Source organism: Medicago truncatula, chromosome 5 (assembly GCF_003473485.1).
Source record: "Medicago truncatula cultivar Jemalong A17 chromosome 5, MtrunA17r5.0-ANR, whole genome shotgun sequence".
NCBI lineage: Eukaryota > Viridiplantae > Streptophyta > Magnoliopsida > Fabales > Fabaceae > Medicago > Medicago truncatula.
Genome location: NC_053046.1, coordinates 26,947,303 through 26,968,413, shown reverse-complemented (window position 1 = coordinate 26,968,413; position 21,111 = coordinate 26,947,303). Strand labels below are relative to the sequence as shown.

Genomic DNA, 21,111 nt, shown 5'->3' with positions numbered 1-21,111 from the left:
TTTCCTCACTGAGTCTTAGGTTGCTCTGATACGTAACGGGAGGGGATCTTTAGTGGCTATTTCTCTTTCCTTTGCGTATATGCTATGATTATGTTGCTTATCTGAACTTATGAGATGTTTTTATGAGGCCTGCGTGCCAAGACTTTTTATGGTGTTGAATTTAATTCCGCTGCTAATACGTTGATGATTTATGATGAAAGATAATTAGTTAATTATCTGTTTTATGATTTTTAAGAAGTGTAATATCCCGTTATCTGTTGTTTACTCGATAAATGTTAATGAAATTTTTAAGTTGGGAAAATGGGGTGTTACAATGGCTACACATCTAAATCCATAGAGGTGAACGAGAAATGTTGCTTCAACGTCCGTAAGAACCTGATCCTTTTAGGTTAACAAACCAACCGTAAGAATCAAACGGTTAAATGGTGGTGTTGTCGTGAAATGCACAACCACCATCTGAGCTACATCAGATAGGAAGGTTTAGATTGAGGTTGGAGGAAGGCATGACATTAGAAAGAGGTGAGAGGGTGAGGTTAACAATATTCTTAACCCCACATTCAAAAAATTGTAAAAAAACTTAAACTTTTCAACAAGGAAATGAATATAAAATATTTACATAAACCTTAAACAACAAACTCCAATATATTCAATAAGTTAATGCACAAATACAAGAACTCATCCAACACAAAAATGCTTCCCCAAAAGGCTCTATAACTTGGATGAATGAAGTTCCATCTTTATTAATATTCTTTAGTGTCATATTTTACTTCATTACCAATGTTTTCAGGTAAAAAACCATAATTGCAAGGTCCTTGAAATCAAGTAAATAAAAAGAAATGAAAAACATAATGATTTGGAGAGAACAAAATAACTAAATGGCAACAACGGAATATTCTAGCATGAGGGATATTGCATAAATATTTTACTAGTCAAAGAACTGAGCTACACATCGTTTTTCAATGCACTTAATCACAAACTTGCTTGATATAAGTTTTGGACAATCAGCAACGGTTCTGCATTCAATACTTTCTGTAATGAAAAGAGAAAAAAAATATTGGTTATAAAATAAGATAAAATATTTTGTATGAAGAAAATATAAATAGTACAAAAAAATAGTTTACCGGCAACATTTTTTGCAACCAGATATAGGAAAATAAATAAAATCATATCATACACAAACTTAAGAGTTTTAACCATATCTCTCTTTTTATGTCGCAAATAAAATAAAATTTCATCACTTTTGTGTTTAAAAGACATGTACTAAAAAAATTTAATATTAATAGAACTTAAGGAGTTGTTAAAAACACTTCTTAAAATAATTATTATTATAATTAAATGTCTTTTTAGCACACTTAATAAAGGGGTAACGCAAAAAAAAATATCGTCAATATATATAGTGCATTTTTTTATAGTTAATTTTTCAACCTTTGATAAATGAAAAGCAACATTTAAAAAAAACAATAGGAACATATCAAGGTTATCTGTGAATATTTCAGAGTCGACATGATAGCATATTTATGCACAAGTTGAACCTATTATAAGATTATGTTATGTTATTCCATGATTTTTTTTAACATTCTCATTTAGCACACTTATTAAAGGGTCAAATATAAAATCTTAATTCACGTTGATATAGAAAATTGATCTGTATTAACCAAGTTTTTGGGCTCCAGTGGCAAGGAGCTCCTTCCAAGGACGTACTCGGGGAATACCGGGTTCGATTCCCAGGGGGAACAACGCTTGGCCAGTGCGCATGCCTCTACGAACGAGCCGGATTAGTCATTTACCATTGGTGGGTCAGAAACCGGTGCGAAAGAAAGAAAGAAAAAAAAAGGCTAAACTGCACTTATTAAATGTTTCAAATGTTATTCAATTTTGTTTTAGAATTATATATTTTATCTAACTTCTTTAAACTTTTATTATAGTACTCATTATGTCGAACCTTACAAAACATGATTTTTAGGCTCTTGATATTTCGGATGGCTTCGTTTCTATATGCCGAAATTCATTTAAATGCCAAAGGTCATGGAGATACTATTAAAGAAAGAAACATAACATCTGATCAACAAAATGCAAAAACCATGAAATTCCTTCGTCGCCATCTTCATGATGATCTGAAAAATGAATACCTTACCCTAAAATATCCACAAGTTCTTTGTAATAGTTTAAAAGAAAGATGTGAACATCAAAAAACCATCATCCTCCCAAAAGCTCGTTATGAATGGACGCATATGCGTTTACAAGACTTTAAATTTGTAACTGCATATAACTCTATTGTATTTAGAATTACGTCTCAATTGAAATTGTGTGGAGAAAAAGTGACCGAAGAAGATATGATGGCAAAATATATTCTCCACTTTTCATGCATCTAATGTGCTCCTGCCTCAGCAATATTGCGAAAAATGATTTAAAAAATATTCTGACTTGATATCCTACCTTCATGTAGCAGAACAAAATAACGAGATTTTGACGAAAAATTATGAAGCTCGTCGCGCTGATAGTGCTCCATTCCAATAAGTGAATGTAGCAACACATGATAACAATGGGAAAACTCATGGATGTGGCCATGGTCAAGGTCGTGGTCGTGGGAAAGTTCAGGGTCTTGGACGTGGTCTTAATCATAATCGTTGTGGAGATCACAAAAACATTTTTTTCACCAGGAGTGGAAAAATGTTGGTGGAAAAATGTTGGAAAGAATGAAAAGCTGGTTAAAGTAGCAAAAATAATGAGAATATTTGCTATCGGTGCGAAGGAAAAGGCCATTGGAGTTGTACTTGTTGTTTACCATGGCATCTTGTTGATCTTTACCATCAATCACTTTAAGATAAAGATAAAAAGGCTCAGACTCATTTTGCATATGAAGATGGTGGTAATGATTATGTAATATGAATGTTACCCACTTAGACGTTGTTGATTTCTTTGCTAATCCTATGGAAAGATTGATCATCTCACTGGAGATGGAAGTTTTAAAAAATGGAACCCTAGATATAAATAAGGGTCTTGTTAACGAGTGCTACCGGCGCACTCTTTAAACATTTTAAAATTAGTAATTATACTTTAAAAAAGTCAAATATTTCGATTTCTGATTAATTGATTAGATACATTTCTATAAATACTTACTACTCATGATCCTTAAAGAGTATCCCGAAGCCACTCGTTAACATTTACCTGTAAACAATCAAGTTTAAGAATGCCTTTGAAGTTTCTATGATAATAAAAGTTTTATGTTATGTTTTAACTTTCATATGCAAATGATAATTAAGTTTTATTTCTACGTGTTTTCAACCTCCATTGCTAGTCATGATAAATATTATGTTTTTATAATTTTGTTTTTATACTTATCTTTTGTTTGTTCATTGTTTAGATAGAATGAGTATTAACATTAACCTCAACTGATAGTGCAACTACTCATACGATTTTCAAGGATAAAAAATATTTCTCTTATTTAGTAAAGCAATAAACCGATGTTAGTACTATATCTGGAAGTTCAAAAATAATTGAAGGCTCCAGAAGAGCTAATGTAATATTATCTGGAGAAAAAATTTAAACATTGAGAATGCATTATATTCTCCCAAGTCTCATAGGAATTTATTGAGTTTTAAAGATATATGTCTAAATAGATATCATATTGAAACTAGAAATGAAGGAGATGTTGAATATCTTTATGTAACGAGACATAATTTGGTTAAAATAAGTGTAGTGAAAAAGTTACTTGCCTTTTCCTATGGTTTGTACTACACTTATATAAGTCAAACTCAAGCATAAGTGATTGTAAACCAGAAGTTTACAAATTATAATAAATTTGTTGTTTGACCTGACCGGTTGGACGATCCTAGGTCTATAATGATGAGAAAAATAATTGAAAATTCTTGTGGTCATCAATTGAAGATCCAAGATATACTTCAATTTGATAAGTTCTCGTGTACCTTTTGTTCATGAGGGAAGTTGATAATTAGGCCAAAAAATGCAAGTGATTCCCTAAAAAATTTAGAGCATACATGGTGATATTTATGTGCCAATACATCCGCCATGTTGACCATCCAGATACTTTATGGTTTCAATTGATGCATCCATTAGATGGTCACATGTTTGTTTGTTGTCAACTTGCAATCATACACAAAATGGACTTGTAGAATCATTTAATAAATAAGAGTTCACTTCCCTGATTATTCCGTCAAGAAAATACGACTTGATAATGCAACGGAGTTCTCATCTCAATCATTTAATGAATATTGTATGTCCATTGGAATTGATATTGAACATTTTGTAGCACATGTTCATACACAAAATGGACTTGTAGAATCATTGATCAAGCATATAGAGTTAATTGCAAGACCACTCCTCATGAGATGCAAACTCCTAATTTCCACTTGGGGACATACAATTTTGCATGATGCATCATTGATTCGCACGTGGCCAACAAGTTAGCATAACTCTTCCCCTTTAAAATTGTTTTATAGTCGAGAACCAAATATTTCTCATCTAAGAATCTTTGGATGTGCAGTGTATGTTCCTATATCTGCACCACAGCGCACTAAGATGGGTCCTCAAACAAGGTTGAGAATATATGTTGGATATGAATCTCCATCTATTATAAAGTATCTTAAACCAACAATGGGAGATTCATTTACAACATGATTTACTGATTTTCATTTTGATGAATCAAATTTCCCAACATTAGGGGGAGAGATCGTAAGCAGTTGGAAAACGAGATCATTTGAAAAGAATTATTATAGTCTCATCTTGATCCTCAAACTAAACAATGTGAACTTGAAGTTCAAAAGATAATTCATTTCCAGAGCTTAGAAAATCAATTACCAAATGCATTTAGTGATCCAAAAGGTGTGACAAAATCATATACATCAGCTGCTAATGCTCCGATAAAAATGGATGTCACAATTGGGCAATATCATATTGAAAATGAGTCTCAACCACGCCTAAAGTGTGGTAGGCCAGTCGGTTCCTAAGATAAAAATCCTCGAACTAGAAAAGGAGCTAAAAAGAAAAATGGTCCAAGAAAGATGGTCCTCCTGGATAATTTCATGTCATCCATATCCGATCCAACTGTTGGGGCACATCTCCTGCATGATTTTAGCAGTTTTCAGTTGTAAAATTAGGTTATAAAAAGAGCAAAAACACTCGGTTGTAAACACGCATTTTTGTACTGTATTATATTATAAAATTGAGAAACCTTGTTTTATGCAAATTCAGGGCCCGTTTGTTATAGATTAAAAAATCAGAGTTTATTTTGCGTTTGTTTATCGTAGTAAAAATCACTTTTTTTAATTAAATGATTTTGTTTGTTTACATATATCTATAAAAAAATGATTTTTTTTATTAAAAAAACTAGTTCAATCTTTTGACATTTGATTTTCTCTCTCCTCTAAAAATAATCTATTTTTTGAGAAGCTGCTCTTAACAACTTCTCATTTGAAGTTGTTTTAGAACTTTTTTTAGATTCTGTTTTTTTTTTTTTTTAAACTGTGACAAACGCATGCAATACTTTAAAAGTGTTTATTTTGTTTAAAAAAAAAAACTATAACAAATGTGCTCTCAATAAAATATTAAGTCCAATTTATTTCATTTCTTTGTTGCCGTGATTCAATTGCTTGCTGCTTGCTGCTGCCCTTTTCTTTTATTTTTTTCCTTGTTGTTGTTGCACCTCTCGGTTTCAATTCCAATTAAGAATTGCTTGTTGCTGCCCATTTTGGTATGCTGCTTCTGTTAGTTTACTCATTTTGTAGAATTGTTAATGTCATGGCTAGCTGATCTTTAATTATAGTTGCCATAGATTATCAATGGTTTATTTCTCCTACTACTTTTTAATATGAATTCATCAAAAATAGGTTTAGAATATTATTTCATTTATGTTGTGAATTCCGGTTTCAAAATCACACCAATACGAACTATGATGTGTGGAGCAAAGGAAATTAGTAATCAATATCCAAGTGAGCACAAGCAATAATCAACAATAACAGCACCTATATCTAATCTAGGAATCAAAGAGAAAAGCACAAACCACAAGCAAAAGATAAAAGGAGAGAAGAGAGAAACAAACACACCAAAGATTGTTCACCCAGTTCAGTCCAAACTTGACCTACTCTGGAGGAGAGATTGATCTCTCCAATCCACTATCAATGAGTTCTTACAAAGAGATACAAAAGGGTTACAAGAAATTAGCTTTGACAAGTTCACAAAGAACAACCCTAATTTCTACCCTTTTCCCAATCTCACCAATGAACAAGACACTCAATGATTTTCACTCACCAAGGTGTTTACAATGTTTCCCAACCCAAGAGAACTCTAATCAAAGACCCTAAACCCTAATGTTGCCTCCTTTGATTTCCCAAGTTTCTCTCTCTTCAAGCTCTCCTTCAAAATCTGCAAAGAACACTTATATAGATGTCTTCTGCGTCGAAATCGTGTCACGTTTTTCCCCAATCGTGCCACGATTGATGCGTACGATCCAAGGTACGACCAACCTTATCCTGAAAATCTTGCCCAGCAAGCCAAAAATCGTGTCACGATTGGACGCCCTGAAAACAGCTCTCGACATTACCAAAATCGTGTCACGATTGCCAAATCGTGTCACGATTTCTCTGCTTCCCAACTTTGCAATTTGAAGACATACACAACAATTTATGTTTAAGTAGTTTACTTTGAGTTCAAGATGTGAGAACCGTCATACCAATTAGTGGTGGACAAAGGGCGGCCACGGTCAGAGTTTGGGTGAAAAATCCCATTCCAACGCAAACCGCGGGTGACACCATCTCACCCTTCTCCGTCCGTCTAATCTAATTGGAATATATATTTATGGGTCGGTCGGTGTAGGGTACCGCTAGCCCATTAAATATAAACTGAACCAACCCATGCTTATCTACCACAACCCATTTTTATTTACCTGTGAACCCGCCACCCGTTTCAGCTCGCCCTGAATCGGTTTCGAATGGGCTGGATAGCCCGGTTCCGGTCGGACACGAAAATATTGTCCAGCCCTAATACCAATGATGCTTTAATAGATTGTAGGTTATATAATTGAAACGAGAAGTATATTTTCAGTCCAAAAATTCTGTTTTTTTAAATTAAAAGTTTATTACGAAAGTAGAATCACCGTGATACCTCGTTTGTATCGGAAGAGTAAAAAATGGTATCGAACTCTAGGAAATTTGGAAATTAATTTTTAAATAATTATTTTTCAAAACAGGACTTCGAAGTTGAAATTCGTACCGCGCGAAAGCGGACAATTACAAACTTTTGGCACCACGTACGTTAGAGTGATGCATCTTTAATTTAACTATTTCCTGCAAAAAAAACTTATTTTGTTTTAATTATAAAATAAATGAATTGTTTTGTGAGTATCAACGGTCGACGAGAACTACTTTTCGACATCTCATTGTTATCATTAAATTAAAATCATTATTTTATTTTTAGGCGTGAAAGAAATTGTTTTGAGATTAACCTTAGATAAACAAACAAACGACAGATAGTGGTACTTGGGATTGGTCTCTTTGAATTCGACAACCTTTTATACTAAAACTGATATAGTCGTACACTTGTGGCGTATCAATCATGAACTTCTTTAAGACATCAAGGAGTTGTGGTCAATGAAGAGGGTTATGAGTCAAGAAATTAGTCATAACTATTTTGTTAAAACACTCTAAATAAGCAAGTATAGGCATAGGAAACAATTTTTTCTTTTTTTTGGTCAAGTAGCCTAGTGGCACTTAAAACAGATACCATGTAGCGAAAGATAAGTGAAGTGAATAATATTTTTTTATCAGTTTTTATTCCTCATTTATGAATCAAACCTTAATTATGCCTCATGCATTCCCCCAGTTTACACATTTTAATTATGATCGTTCATGGTCTAAGAGGTGTATCTTGATTTCACTTTTGTACTTTTCTTTTGTTTAAACAAACAAATATATTTATCATGTTAGTTACTTAAGACTTATGTGGTGCTTAATGTTTTAATTTACTTATTTATACAAGGATTAAATAAGTAATATATACCAACAATTGATTTTAGGGTTTTCATATAACGAATTAATTATATTTCAGGACTTAGTTTTTAATTCTATTGTGACGTTCTAATTTTGTATATCTTCTAAAAGGAAAAAAATGAGTTAAAGAGATGAAAAGGACAATAGAGGAAATAGGAATGTAGATCCTTATAAATAAGAGAAGATCAAGGAAATAAAACATGAAATATGTGTGATGTAACTTCTCTTATCTCTCTTAATCCTCTAGTCCTTTTGTTCTATTCTTCTTCTTACTACATTCTCTTATTAATCTATTGTTCTCTATCGACAAAGATTATAATTACAAAGTTGCAATGCTTCTTCGGATGAATCAATAGAATATTATTTGCATTTCAATTCCAATTGAGTAGAGCCATTACAGTATACGAGGCTGATAATATCTAATACATGAATAAAATATAAGTTGAAGTGCAAAGCAAAATAATGTATGGAAGAATATTATGACATAAAAATAAAATTATAAGCTTTGATGTAACACACATTATTTTTCTACTTAAGTATTAAATATATTATGATTGGTGATGGAGTTAGAAAGAAAAGTGATATATATTTGAATGAGAGGTCATAGGATACGTCCCAAATTAAGAAAGATCTAATATAGGAATTATTTTCTTCTGTCTTATTTCTTTTCATTATCTTTATCTTAAAGTACAAATTAATAAATACATAAGTTTAAATCATGGAAAAGCCTAAGGGATTGTTGGTATTATATCTTTCCATTGAGTACAATCACAGTGGTTGTCAACACACATTGGAACAAAATAAAGATGACTATAACACATTTTAGGTGGACAATCGAGGTCAAAATCACATCTAAGAAAAGCTTCAACTAAAAAAGAGAATATAAAAATGTTAGATTATACATCAAGGGAATAAGAAAAATAAAAAGGATGAAAGAATAGCATACCTTTAATGTCAATAGCAATAAGAAATAGGGAAAGAAAAAAGACCATGGTATAAACAAACTTGAGAACACCAGTCATGTTTTTCTCTTTTTAAATGTAATAAATAAAAATAATTTGAACACTTTATAATATATAAAGCTCACGATGTTTGTACATCAAATAAATAGTTTTTATCATTAATGAATTATAAAAACATCCTTTATAATTTTAGAATTATTATTAAATGTCTCTTAAGTACATCAATGGGTTGTATTTGTCTCTTTAACACAATTAGTAACTAGGTCACATATATAAAAAAAAATTATCAATCATAAAAGTTCATTCTTTTTTTTTTTTTATCATATTTTCATTTTTTTAACCATTCGTCATAAAAAGGGATTAAAATATAGTTGGACCTTGACCAAGTTTTTTTTAGAAATCATGCACCGTCGATGTGGCATCATATTCTTTATGCATAAAATGAATATATCGTAGGATCATTTTTTTTTATTTGATAAAGATCATTTTTTTCTTTTGACAAAATTATTGCAACAAAAGTTAATGCATATCAAATTTTTTAATTTCATGATATATTACACATGCTCATTCACATATATTTATGATTCATCCGACATCGGCTTCTTGCGTGGCAGGTTGTGACGTGATGGAAACAGCAAGACATCTCTTTTTAAAATGTGGTACATCACTCACTTTATGGTATTCTGTTTGTTCGTGGTTAGGTTTGTATTTGGTGCATCCCTTTGAGAGTTACGCGATCACCACATACATTTCTGTTATATGGCGGGACTTCCTAGATGTACTCATGCTTTCTTGCAAGGTATCTGGTATTCTTGTGTTTGGGTTATTTGGAAGAATCAGAACAAATGTTTTTTTCAAAACGAGCCTTCCGATATTCACGGTTTACTTGACAAAGTTAAGCGCTATTCATTTTTATGGATGAAAGCCAAGTGTAAATCTTGTAGTAATAGCTGGGTTGATTGGTGGACACATCCGCTTCTTTGTATGGGTATTCCTCTTTGAATTATTTTGATTTTTGGTAGGGTGGTGTTTGTGTTCAGGCACTTTGTTCTTATAATTTTTTTTTCGGTAATCCACTCTTTGCACGCCTTGTGCAGGGTGTATTGTCGGCGTTATTAATATATCTCATTTTACCTTGTGCAAAAAATATATTTATGATTTATTTCTGTTAGCATTTGAACACGAATGTGGTATGATAGAATATTTACCAAATTGTTAGTCCAAATGATTCATTTTTGCTAGTAGATTAGAAATGAAGGCCTTTGTTTCAAGGGAAATGGAGTGGATAGATAGTAGAGAGGATGGAAAGTTTATGGAAATGTGAGTTTCCATTGTTAGGTTTGGAATACACCATCCGGTCATAAATATAAGCAAAAATTTATGTTTTAGATTCATTCAATAAATGATGTATGTGGTCTTTATTGTAGACAACATACATCATTTATTGAATGAATCTAAAATATGAATTTTTGCTTATATTTGTGACCGGAGGGTGTATTTTATTATTTAATAATATTTCGATATCATTATGTGGACAAATATCGTAAAAGTAATTATATATATTTATCAATTGTGAGCCTTAATTGATTAGTGATCAAATCTACTATAATATAAGAAAGTAGTGCGCGCTCAAGCAGAGTCCGACAAGTGGCTCGTTGTATGTGTGCCATTTGGCTGTGACTTTGCTTGACAAGTGGAATCGTTTTGTGTTGGTAAGCGGCAAAACTTTTTCTTTTCAAAAACTTTTTCCGCACTTTCTTCCCTATTCTAAATTTGAATTTCAAACCTACAAGTAAAGTTTGAATTTCAAACCTACAAGTAAAGTTTTGTTTAATATTATTGTTTCACTCTTCCCAACTAATGTCAAATTAGTAGAAGCAACTCTATCTCAACAAGTTTACCCCTACATTCAAGAAAAAAAGAAAAACATAATTTATTCTTTGCATTTTTTCAGGAAAAACATAACTTTTCGGGAGTTGTGCTTAGGAATCATTCATCATATTAATAGCAGAGCAGCAACTAACTTACCATAAAACATTCAGCGGGTTCAGCTTGGTGAAAGGAACCTATATTCTCAGCCATACTCTTTTCTATGATACATGTATTTATCTCCTAAAGTCAGTAGGGCTTATCAGCATGAATGTACCTTGCTATAAATTTGAAACAATTCTAAACAGACAGTTAAGTTAAAGTTGTTCACACCTTAGAGGACTTTGAGGGTTATAACTTGGCTTAGGTTAAGGATGCATATATTTTGGGAAAGTAGGCTAACAAAAGAACTTGGAGTTAGTTCACTAACCTAAGGATTCCTTCTAAACATTAATGCACTTCCATCCATCCCTGATTGATTCAAACAAGACGGGTGTAACGCCCACTTTCGTTTAATCGTTTATTTAATCGAGTTTAGGTGATTATATTATAATTATATAATATATGCATGATTTTGATATGTTTTGATGATTTGCGACGATTTTGGTGATTTGATTGATGATGTGATAAGTTATGAGTTTTGGAAGATTTGATAAGATTAAGGGATTTATTTTATTGTTAAATAGAATAAAGATTTGAAAATAATATAAAATATTTAGTTGAGGGCTGTTTTGATATTTTAGATAGTTTTAAGGGAGAAAGTGAGATAAGATAAGTAATTAAGAGGAGATATAAAAAGGTTAGACCTAGTTTTTAGAAAAACATTGTTGTACGTACGTTTTTGGAGAAAAAGGGAGAAAAAGCCAAGAGAAGAGAAACCAAGAGAGAGAGGGCTGCGATTTCTTCATACAAGGTAAGGGTGAGACTAATAATTCAATAACGTTGATTGTTGTAATTCTGATGATTAATTGACAAAGTTAGGATTGATTAGATTAATGTAGAAACCGTCCTATAACCTTAGAACATGTTTAGGATGGATTATGGAATCAATATTAGGCTTTGAACCATGTTATTTGATGGATTTTCGAGAAAACCCGTATTCTGCCCGAGCTTCTGTTCATCGCTCGCCTTGGCGAGTGATGATCCTCGCCTCGCGAGTGATGAACTTCATCGCTCGCCACGCGAGCCCTTTCCCTTCGCCTCGCGAGTGATTCTGGTATCGCTCGCCACGGCGAACAACCCTTCCTCGCCTCGCGAGCTTAGGCAGAGAGCATGTTAGATTTTGTGTTTTCGACTTTTTAGTTGGACCTTGAGTGTCTTTGAGTGCCTGAACATACCTAGTATTGATTAGGAATGAATGTAGGATCAGATTGAACCCAGAACAACACTAGTTTGGGAGATGAGTGGTACTCGCCATGGCGAGTAAGAACTCTCGCCTCGCGAGCACAACCAGAATGTAGTTGCTTGAGTGTTTGTGCGATCTGTGTCGCACGTGTTGATCAAGAGTGAACCCCTAATTGGTAATGAAACTTAATGATGACGTTTAATTCAATCTGTAAAGCCTTTTTAAGACATGTTGTCGTTAATTGAGCATGATTAATGTATTGTGCAATCATGTAAGATATGAAAGTTAATTATGATGCAAATGATTTGCTATTGATATAATGATATCATCTTGTTATGTGACTTGTTTATGCTGCTTCCGTTATTTAACTAAGTGCATGTGGTATATGATGAAGTTTAGCTCCAAATTATTGGATGCATGTTGATATGTTGATTACGGTGTTTTGTTGTTAAGAGTCCATGCATAGCATATCATTGAGCTTAGTCCTCACCACGTTTATTAGGAGCTTTGTCCTCCGCACGTTTTATAGGAGTTTTGTCCTCCGCACGATTAAAGTATATTAATACTTATGATGACGATTGGTACCACATGCATATAAGGAGTCTAAGAGCATTGTCACATTGTCATGATTAAGATGCCTTGTTGATAATGATTGAATATGTGATTACGTGATAAGTGTTTATCAATTATGTTATGTTGTTCATGATAATTGGATATATGATTACGTGATAACCGTTTAGCAATTATGCAATTTTGTTAAGGAAATGATTATGATGTTAATTTATGATTCGCAATTACATTGATTAATGTTATTTTGTTATGAAATCTCACCCCTTCTGCTTGAAAATGTTGCCCTTCATATGGGTAACTTGCAGGTGATCGTGCTTAGTGTGCAGTTGCCGTCGTGAGTGGCCTTGCCTTCTCTGTGTCGTCTAGGTCGCTCTGATACGTAACGGGATGGGGTTTAATGTTATACATGCTTCATTCTCTTACGTGATTAATATGTTATTTTTATCATGTTATGGATTACGATATGAATTGTTTTGATGGGGCCTACGTGCCAAACTGATTTATGATTTCTGAACTGATATTCCGCTGCTATGTTAAGATATTATGTGAAAGTTAAATTATTATTTAACTGTTTTTGGATTACGTTTCTATGTGATATCCCGTTTATGGTTCTTACTCTGATAAATGTTTAAGAAATTTGTATATTGGGAAAACGGGGTGTTACAACGGGTAAACCAGTAGAACTATTTGTCTTTTATTTTTGGCAGATAGATAAACATTTTTTTTAACAGACCATTTTTTTGACTCTTGATTTTTTTCTTTTTTCTATTTTTTTTTTTTTGTGTAGATCCATGGTCAACTACATTTTTTTCTTTTTCTTAAAAATGTGTTCTACTGTTAATTCACCTCAAACATAAAATATTGCTAATTTCAAAGAGCAACCTCAAAGTTAGTTTCAAAACATGTGTAGTCATAATAATACATATCTAACTCCAAGTGAAATCAAATAGGGTGCATTTAAAGTGTAGGACTGTGACATGATTCGTTAGCAAGCCCCAAAAAGTATCGTGCTCTTGAATGTAGGGGTAAACTAGCCTCCATAAGACTAAAACAAATTTAAGCATAAAAGGAAAGGTTGTAAATGTAAATGCAAAAGAAATAAAATTTTATTAGATAATACTTGAAGGATTAACAACATAAAAAGAAAAGAAGTTGATTAGTCAGATCATCTCAGCTTAGCAAAAAGAAAAATGCAGAAAAATAAAATAATGGGTTGCCTCCCATTCAACACTTGTTTAACGTCTGAATCCCGATGGTCAATAGGTTTCCTCCTATCCACTCTTCTTTTGAGTCATTAACTTGACAAAATAGGTTGCATCCTATTTAGTGCGTGTTTAGAGTCCCTAGCCTGACGGATATGTCTAACTTATGCTTAGGAGCCCCTGACCTTCAATATCCTTGATTTATCCTCCTCTTCATCCTTCAGGTTGGGTTCTTCCTATCGCACACCATCCTGCTTAGGTTAACGGTACTATCCATAAACTTTGTAGGTGATGTAGTCTTCTCCTAATCTGATGATAATTTCCCCTTGATCCACATTTATCATAACTCGGGAAGTGGCGAGAAAAGGTCTCTCTAAGATCATTTGAACTCTATCTAATCCCCTTATTTCCATAACTACTACCTCAATAGGAAAGTGAATCCACCGATGTTGATATCCACGGTCTCTATTACACCTTCAACATTCTTGAGAGAACCATCAGCAAGTCATATTCTTATTTCGCAAGGTTTCAACTCTAATCCTCCAATCTTATTGAATAGTGATAGTGACATCATATTTGCGCTAGATCCGAGGTCACACATGAATTTTTCAACATAGAATCCCTTGATGTTTACTAGTATGCTAAAGCATCTAGGGTCTTCCTTTTACTTTGGAGGTTCGTCTTCATGTTTCTTGCGATCTTCTTTGGTAACAACTACCATCTTCTCAAAAAGTGGTTTACTGGCGGGGAGAATTAGTAATCGAAAAGGCTATTGCAACATTGATTCTTAGTCACTTTTATGGTTTGTAAGACATCCCTGAGAGCGGTTTCATTCCTTCACTATATGCTTCAATGCTTATGTGACCTTGCTTTCAGTTGTTAGAAGATAAATCTCTTTCTCTTCATCCTTTTCGACTTCCATAATTTTGCAAGTTTCATTCCTAGGATTATCTAGAGTTGTTCCGGAAAATCCTGTTTGTTCTTGTAACATTTGCAACTTCAGTAGACAGTTGTCCCATTTACACTTCCAAGTTCTTAATAGAAACTTCATTCCTCTTTTGAACTTCTCCATCTCCTTGGAAAATCTTTCTAGTTGTCCCTGAGTATTCTTTATACCTTGAGAGAACATCTCTTATAGACTTTGCCTAGGTTGTTGTTGAGCTTCTTTAGGGGGGATTTGTTTGTGGTGGTTGTAGAACATTATTGCTTCGGTAAGAAAAGTTTGGATGTTTTGCCCAACCTGGATTATAAGTGTTCGATTATGTACTCCTCTGCTGCCTAGAATAATTTCCCATATACTTGTGGCGGCAATAAAAGTTTGGATGTTATGCCCAACCTGGATTATATGTGTTCGATTATGGATTCCTCTGCTTCCTAGAATAATTTCCCATATACTTCACCCGTTCTTTTGAAAACCCCAAACTTGATGGTAAGCATGCACCACTTTCATGAGCTTGCTCACAGAAGTCAAAATTGGCGTTTGCAGATAGTTGTTCAACTTCAAGAGCTTCCAACCTTTTTGCTTATGTTTCTAGTTGGATGCTAAGAAGTTAATTAATAGAAAGTAAAGCATCCTGAGTGTTTAGATCTATCATACCTTTCTTCTTTGGGGTTGCCTCTTCCACGATGTGTCCCCGATATTCATTTATAAACAAGTTATCAATCATATCTCGTACCTCAACAACTATTTTGATTTACATGGTTCCTCCTACAGAAGCATCTAGTAATATCCAAGTATCTGGTTTCAGTCCCGTAGTGAAGGCTTGCATGATATCCATTTATGATAACTTGTGACTGGGACACCTCTTTAACACTAGCTTGAACCTCTACCATGCATCATAAAGTACTTCACCCTCTTGTTGCTTGAAGCTGAAAATCTCCTTCTTCCGCGCCAAGTATTTTGTAGTTGGAAAATACTTGTCCAAAAACTCCCTTTTGAGTTGATCCCAAGTCTCGATTTTACCACTTGGTAGTGTTTCCAGCCAATCCTTTTCTTGTCAAGTTAGAGAATACAAAAACAACCTGATTCGTTTGTCTGATTCAAACACCCCAACTAGGTTGGTTATGCTGCAGGCATCCAAAAAGTTTGTCAGGTGAGCGTTTCAATCTTCTGACTCCACCTGAAAATTGGTCAGATTTCAAATTCAGCATAACACTGTTCTTGATGTCAAACACAATCTGGTTTGCTGGTTGGAAATCAAGTAATGCGATGTTCCTCTCCCATTTCTGACTCGTCTGATGAATAGTCGTGAATTAAGATTGTTTTTGGTTGTTCTGTCTTTTCTCTTGTAAGTCGGGCAGCTTTCTGAAGTGCTTGTTCAGTTTGTCTATGTTTGGGTCAAATTGTAGAACACCTGTTTTGGTATTACGCGTAAAAACAAACTACACAAAGTTCTTAGTAGGACCTAGTAAACTGGAATAATATTTTTGGTATTTTTATTTTATTTTTATTTTATTTTTTTGGTATTTTTTAATTTTCGAAAACATAAAAATAAAGTGCGGAAAAATAACTGACTGAAAAATAAAGATAGAACTAAGTAATTTGAATCGCTTAGTTGAAAATATCAATAATCTCGGGCAGTGGCGCCAAAAACTTGATGTGCAAATTAGGCAAGTGTACCAAATTGTTTGCCAAGTAAGGAAGTGATAAGTAGAGTATTGTATCCACAGGGATTGTCGTTTCGTCCTAATGATTCGCGTTACTTATTTTAAGTTTGACAATAAAATAAAAGAGTGAAGGGTTAGAGATTTGCAATTTTTATCTGTTTGTAATAGAGGTAGTTTCCTATTTCTGGTTGCAGAAAAGTACGCAACATGTAGGATTTTTCGAATGCCCCTTATTTATATTGTTGGATATTAAATAGTAGTAATGTCACCTTTATTAATCTTAGGTAGACTATACAAGTGATGAGGTCGTTGGGACGTTACTAACCTAGTCGATCATCAATCTGCACCTGCTGATACGGTGATCCTTACGTGTGGGGTCTATACTATCTTAGTTGACTAGGTATATCCCTCCAATGTTTGGTTGCACCTGCTAGTTAAACGGTGATCCTTACGTGTGGGGTCTTACCACCTCAAAGGTAATTGAAAGCATAGACATTATATTGGATTTCCAATATTTACCAAGGCAATGAAGGCCAAGGATCATGTAGGTCTACCCATCTATGAATCTTAGGACACTCATAACACACTCTCTCACACACTTAGTAGTTCTAAAAACGGACAGCCCTATCAGCGTCTACCTTACCAAGGATTTAAGAGAATTTTTCTACTAGGCTACGAGTTATTTCCTTCAAGCAGATACTTCTTTCTTTAATTATTAACTAGCTACCTCCTAGGTTTAGCAAATTTTACTCAATATTAGTAATGTCACCTCCTAAGTACTTACTACTAGGATCAACTTGCTTTCGGTATCTTTCGCTAGCTATAACTAATTACTTCATAGATATATGCATCAGGATAGTAATATAAATATTAGGCCATGTCACAACTTAAGTATCTAATTTAGGGTTGCAACAAAAATAAATAGAGGTTCATCTTAGAAATCTAACCTAAAAAGAATTAGTTAGATATGGAAACTAAAAACAAATTACTAAAGATAAAAATATACCCAAGAAAATCACGGAGAATATAGAAACTCCTCTGAAGCTATAGAACTGCCTTCCTCTTGAAATGCTCCAGTTCTGAACAATAGGAAGGAGGGTATTTATAGTGAGAGTTTATACCTGTGTTTGGGGTAAAAGTGCGAGCTTTATCTACAAAAAAGCTGGAAAAGACACTTGCGCCCTGAGTGTTTCAAATTCACGGGGTGCATAACACACATGCCAGGCGCATGTGAGAGCACTAAAAACCATCGCCTAGGTGCATGGCTTGCGTCCGTGATGCCCTAGGAGCAAGGTGCATGCCATAGGCGCATGGTTCTACTTCCCGGGCCTAGTTTCTTTGATTTCCGCCGTTTTAGGTGTTTCTCATTCAAATAACTTGCCTCGCAACTTGGAAGTAGAATTCCTCCCACTATAAAGTCTCATGAGACCTCTTGAATCTTCATTCTTGGTATTCCCAAAGTCTTCACAAATCTTCGGTTGTTCTTGATTTTCTGATTTGCACGATTTCTTCATGAATTACTTCAAATCCCACCTAAAATTGCTATGTTTCGGGAAAATTAGAATTACAAACTCAAATATATAAAACATTACAAAGGTCCCGAAATCAGACAATCGTTCTAATATTCCTCCTTTTTCCTGCTAAAACCTAATGAAAATGACTGAAAAACATGCTAAGAATAACGTAAAATGACCTCTCATCAATACTAATTGCAAATAAATATGTAAACTAAAAGCTTTCCACTCTCTAATTGTTTTGTCATATTTTTTATTGGGTAAAAGTAACAAAAATATAAATTTAGTAGTTTAAATTATATACTAATAAGAAAATGAGTTTAATTTCTATGCACTAGTTGTAAAGTTATTTACCACATGTATCCAATGATATGTTTCCACGTCAATCAATAAATATAACAACTCATGTATTTTCAACCACATTAAATGATGTGACAACATTTCATTAGATACATATATAAAATCAATTAATATAATAATAATAATAAATTGTGAGCATAGCTCAGTTGGTAGGGATATTGCATATTATATGCAGGAGCCGGGGTTCGAACCCCGGACACTCCACTTCTCCACAATTAAATTGTGTGAGCTCTAGCCACTAGGCTACTTGACCAAAAAAAAAATAATAATAATAATAATAATAATAATAATAATAATTATTATTATTATTATTATTATTATTATTATTATTATTATTATTATTATTATTATTATGATGATGACGACGACGACAACAACTAAGGAAGTTAAAATTTCTGCACCCCTGACTTAGGGTCCTGGATATGCCACTAGGGATGAGCACAATGGAGATAATTAAGAGCCTATTGTTGGTTATTGCAAATCAATTACATACTCTCAACAAGTGCTTTTGGTAGCTTGTTTGCTACCTTATGTTTTCCTATTGCTTGGTTTGCTTACAACTCAACAAACGAGTGGGAGTAAGAAAGTGATACATGAAGTAGCTTTCACACAATTGTCAGTAATTGCTAGTGATATAACAATTTTGGAATATTTAGTGTCTCACACTACTAATTTGGTTACTTGTTTTTCATTTATTGGGTTAGATGATGGTAGTTGTTGGACACTACATGGAAATTTGATTTTAACTTGTGTGAGTGGAGATTCTTGCTTTGTTTGGAAAAATGTTGGTGATGATAGAAGGTTGTTATACATTGGTTCATATGCAGAAACTTTGGCTATCGAAATTCACAAGAGTTTAAAAGGAAGTTTCTTTGGCTTGAAGTGGCTGCTGTAGAATTGAAACTTGTGTTAATATATAAATCTCTAATCAATTTTGCAACTCTTCTATTATTTCCAGACATGGTGGATGCTTACCTTATGATGCTTGTTGGACACTCTATGACATAGAATTTGGATGGTAAAGGGAAGACACTACTATCACTCAACAACATTGTGGCCACTTCAACCATGAGGATAAGGTTGAATTTTAATGGAGATGGACAAGGTTAAATATAAGATGAAGTGCAAACAAAATAATATATGGAAAAATATTATGACATAAAAATAAAATGATAAGCTTTGATGTAGCACACATTATTTTTCTATTTAACTGTTAAATATGTTATGATAGGTCATGAAGTTGGAAACAAAAGTGATATATTTGAATTGGAGTCAATAGGATACATCCAAAATTAAGAGAGAAAGATCTAAGATAAGAAATATTTTTTTCTATCATATTTCATTTCATTATCTTCATCTTAGAGTATAAAGGCATAAATAAAAAAGTTTAATTTTTCATAGGGAAAAATATCCAACTATTTGGTGCCAAACAATAACAGAATATGGCTACTCATGGAAAAGCCTTAGGGATATTGTTCTTAAATTTCCATTGAATACAATCACAATGATTGTCAACACACAACGGAACAAAAGAAAGATGACTATAACACATTTTAGGTGGACAATCGAGGTCAGAATCACATTTTAAAAAAGCTGCAATTAAAAAAGAGAATATAAGAATGTTAGATTATAGACCAAAGGAATAAGAAAAACAAAAAGGATGAAAAAAAATAGCTACCTTTAACATCTGTTGCAATAAGAAATAAGGAAAGGAAAAGGACCATAATGTAAACAAATTTGAGAAAACTAGTCATGTTTTTCTCCTTTTGCCTGTAATAAATAGAAAATGATTTGATTACTTCATGATATATAAAGTTCATGATGTTTGTACAACAAATAAACAGTATTTAGCACTTATGAATTATAAAAACCTCATTTTTAATTTTAGAATTATTATTAAGTGTCTCTTAAGTATATCAATGGGTTGTATTTGTCTATTTAGCAGCATTAGTGACTAGGTCACATATATAAAAAAAATTATCAATTTATAAAATTTCATTCTTTTTTTTTTATCATGTTTTCATTTTTTTTAACCATTCGTCATAAAAGGAAAATGCTAGATATCAAGAATGATTTTATAAGAAAAATTCAACAATGACATGGCACAATAATCACCTTTAGATTTCAGTCTCATTTATTAATCTTTCATAAAAAAAAGATACATAACACCCACCACCCCATGATTTCCGGCCAGGCTGAGATTTTATTGGTTAACATTAATTTCAGGACTATTTCTTGATAAAATCTAAGGGTGATTATTCTGCCATGTCATTCTTAAAATTTTCTTGAAAAAATCTTTCTTGATATATAGCATTGCTCGTCATAAAAAGGGGCAAAAAAAAATTCAAATTTTTATAAATGTCTCTTAAGCATATCAAATTTTTGAATTTCATGATATATTGCACACGCTCATTCACATATATTTATGATTCATTTATGTTAGCGTTTGAACAAGAATGTGGTATTATAGAATATTTACCAAATTGTAAGTCCAAATGATTCATTTTTGCTAATACAAGATTAGAAATGAAGCCTAACTGATTTTGTACATTGAAACAAGCTAAGTCTAATTGATTAGTATTCAATATCAAATCAATGCATCATAAATATGAAATCAATTAGCACTACTAAAAAAACAAAAATTAGTGAGGGAAAACATGAAATCCCTCTCTAATTCCG

General features: G+C 33.0%; 3 long non-coding RNA genes across 3 annotated transcripts; all 3 read right to left on the bottom strand.

The window, feature by feature from the left end:
* Nucleotides 1-617: 617 nt before the first annotated feature.
* LOC11437059 (uncharacterized) lies at nt 618-1,275 on the bottom strand. The gene is made up of 2 exons (XR_003011889.2): nt 1,122-1,275; nt 618-1,029 (listed from the first exon to the last, which is right to left on the bottom strand). It is a non-coding gene; the product is annotated as an uncharacterized lncRNA (long non-coding RNA).
* Nucleotides 1,276-8,569: 7,294 nt separating this feature from the next.
* LOC11436062 (uncharacterized) lies at nt 8,570-9,067 on the bottom strand. The gene is made up of 2 exons (XR_003012572.2): nt 8,950-9,067; nt 8,570-8,871 (listed from the first exon to the last, which is right to left on the bottom strand). It is a non-coding gene; the product is annotated as an uncharacterized lncRNA (long non-coding RNA).
* A 10,673-nt stretch (nt 9,068-19,740) lies between these two features.
* LOC11425845 (uncharacterized) lies at nt 19,741-20,248 on the bottom strand. The gene is made up of 2 exons (XR_003011890.2): nt 20,111-20,248; nt 19,741-20,025 (listed from the first exon to the last, which is right to left on the bottom strand). It is a non-coding gene; the product is annotated as an uncharacterized lncRNA (long non-coding RNA).
* Between the last annotated feature and the right edge of the window lie 863 nt (nt 20,249-21,111).